This window comes from Lytechinus pictus, chromosome 9 (assembly GCF_037042905.1).
Source record: "Lytechinus pictus isolate F3 Inbred chromosome 9, Lp3.0, whole genome shotgun sequence".
Taxonomy (NCBI): Eukaryota; Metazoa; Echinodermata; class Echinoidea; order Temnopleuroida; family Toxopneustidae; genus Lytechinus; species Lytechinus pictus.
The window spans coordinates 23,935,001-23,938,429 of record NC_087253.1 but is presented as its reverse complement, the minus strand read 5'-3'; positions in this window follow the sequence as shown (position 1 = coordinate 23,938,429).

Genomic DNA, 3,429 nt, shown 5'->3' with positions numbered 1-3,429 from the left:
TATGGTGCTCACTCGTGTGAAAAATTATTTCCTAGTTTGCATTGTACATAATACAATCAATGTCTATGGCGGCCATTTGAAAGTCAAAATACATCATTGAACACAAACTTTAAACCTGAATAATATATTTCGTTAAAAATAATGTTTTTTAGACAGTTTCCCATTTATTCATCACAAATAAATGCATTTCAGTGCTCACTCTTGTGATTTTTTTGGTCCTCTTTCTCATACATAATACTGTTAGGGCCTTTGGCGGCCATTTTGAATATCAAAATACAGCATTTATCATATACATGGCATATTAAATAATATATTTCGTTAGCAATTGTGATTTTAGTCAGTATTCCACTCGTTTCTCTTAATAATATGCATTTTGGTGCTCTTGCGATTTTTGTTGGCCCCTTCGCCATAGAAAATTATACTATTTGGGCCAGTGGCAGCTATTTTGAATATTAAATACAACAATTTTCCCATACATGACATAATAAATGATGTATCATGTTAGCAGTGATGATTTGCATATATTACTTCATCCATAGATCACAATTACTTGCAGTTTAGTGATCATTTTCGTGAAAAATTAATTTTCCCTATTCATATTGTACATAATAGGGTATACAGAGGCCTGTGGCGGCCATTTTGAATATCAAGAAATAAATATTTTGTCAAAAAACTGTTTTTTCAGAGAGTATTTCACTCCTGCAACACAATTACATACACTTTATAGCCAATTTGCTGGCAATTTTATAATTTTCATGGGTAATATGCATATTTTGGCGGCCATATAGGATTTTGCCAATTTGCGGAAAAATGCTCAAGGTTACACGAGTGGCATCATTCAGATTCGTAATCAGCACCCTCGGATTGACAAGAAACCATCAAAAAATATTGTATATATGAAAAAACAAGGTAATGCCTCTTCTATCCTGGACTATTATGAACCACAGGGTATATCGGTCACCATGCCAAGCACAGCTGATAAATGGGTATCAAAGCTTAGTCTTTTTTTATTAGTGATCGCCCAAGCTCTAACATACTCTGTGAAAAAAAGACATTATAATTCAGACTTTTAAAAGAGGTATTTCATCCAATTGCCATCGCATACGACCCACATCGAAACAAAAAAGTGTCTTAATATTAGAATAAAACTGCGTATGCTTATGTGAGGTCAAATCTTCTGCCAAATTATCCCTTCCCAATGATATCGGTATGGGAATATAGGTCGTGTTGTACATCTACGAAACCAATGCGGAAGTAATTTAATATAAAATATGTATTTCTATCTTGCACGAACGTTTACATGTAAAAACAATACTCTTATTGCGACCCCTACCCTTTTCCGCAACGGTGAGAGAGAAAAAAAATAAATATGCATCTTCAATTTACCCGACAAGGGAAATGATTGTAGCCTATTGAATGACAGCCTATTTTGGTTTTCTGAAACAACGATCATTATTCTTAGCTTTCTCCGCGTAATCAATTTTCTAATGATTTTAAATCCCAAACACCCACTTACTGCATATCAATTACTCTTAACATGGATATTTTCTGTATTACAGATGTCTCTGTATAACACAATTTTGCTCAAGTTTCACGGTTTTGCCCGCCAGCCGGAATACAGTGCTTGAGCACGCTGAAGTCCCACCGGATAACTTCAAGTATTGCCGGAAACTGTGCATGCAGAAAGTAAGACATCCTTATAATAGACAGTGGCGTAGCACTGGAGAGATGGGCTGTAAGCGCCCCTTCCCCTTTATTTTTTTATATAGTAGTGGCGTAATGAGCCCAAAAAAATGAGGGGTTTAGATAAGGCGTATCGCATAACATGTATAAAGCGTTGCGAGCGAGCGAAGCAAACGAGAAAAATATTTGACCTTTTTTTTTTTTTTTTACAAAAATCAAATTTTCAGATAGATTTTGACATATTATTCAGAAAATGATAAAATTTTCACCCTTCTCTCTTTCTTTTTTCTATTTTTTTTCTTGGTCGTGATTTTAATTTCTTTTAAGGGGGGGGGGGGGGCAAAGCAAATCCCCCTTCCATATGTACGTCAGTGTGTATACGAATTGTGGAAAAGATGTGGTCAATCGTTACGGGTGGAGGATGTGGGATTTGATGGGGCGTGGTAGTCACTGCTACCTAATAGATGTTCTGTCTTGCTCTCTTCATCATTCATGAAACACTACATCGCCGAACCCACCCAAATCATATCCGACACAATTTGTTTGCCCGATGTTTAACCCATTTAGGAACAACTACCAAACATGTATGCGGTAAATCATGTAACACGTATAAAGTATGCTACCCCTGTGGGTGCTATGTAGACCAACTGTAACTAATCAATCTTAATGGATGGTTTGCAATTTATATAAAATGTATATAAAAAATCGCTTGTACTTGATAAAAAAAACAAAACAAAACGCGGAGATTTGATTTAATTATCATATCCTCATTCATTACCATTCTGTGTTTTCCTCTAAGGGAGAAATTACTTTTCTTGTTTAAAGAACTATATCTACGACGATAAATTCATTGGAAAATGTTTATAAATAAACAAATTTTCTTGATTATTTAAAAAGTTTGATTAATGATTAATATAGATTGTTCCAACCTCTTGCGAGATCGCGCCGAAATAGATTTCTGTATCGCAATTCACAAAAGCAAATTGTCATTGAATCGCCTTGAACTTCTCGAAATATGTCCGCAAAAGTTCGAGTTCAATCCTGTACATGCACACATACATTAGGGGCGTAATGAGCCAAACAAAAATTGAGGGGGCCCAAATATGGTGTATCGACCCACATGTGGAAAAAGTTGCGAGCGAACATAACAAGAGAGCAAAAAGCGGCATTTTTTTACCCCCCCCAAAAAAAATCAATTTTTGTGATATACTTTGACATTATATTCTGAAAAAATATTACATTTTAGCCTTCTCCCTTTACCTTTTTTTTTCTTGATTGTAAAAAAGCCCTCAATCTGTACGCCACTGAGATATTTATCAAAACGACAAATAAAAAATGAAAATAAAAACAAGAAAAGACGAAGAAGAAGAAGAAGAAGAAAAGGAACAAGAAGAAGAGAGAGGGCCGGTGGGGGCATTGTGTATACAAAATTTAGAAAGATTTTATAATCGCGCCAACTTTGATCGCATAACCCGGCGCAAAGTTGCATCTTTTCAATTTTTTCCCATTTTTAAATTTTTTTATCATGGAAAACTTTTTGGTTGGGGAGGGCGCCGTTGTTTTTTTGTTTTGTTTTACAGGGAGTCGCATAAAAAACATGAAAGCAAGGTTAACCAATCAACTGTAGACCAGCATTTGCTAGGAAAGCCTCCAGACGACACGTTCCTTGCAAACAACGTGCTACATCTAAGAGTCGAAACCCATCGCTTTGATTGGGATTAAATATTCAGTTTGCCCCCGTTTCTA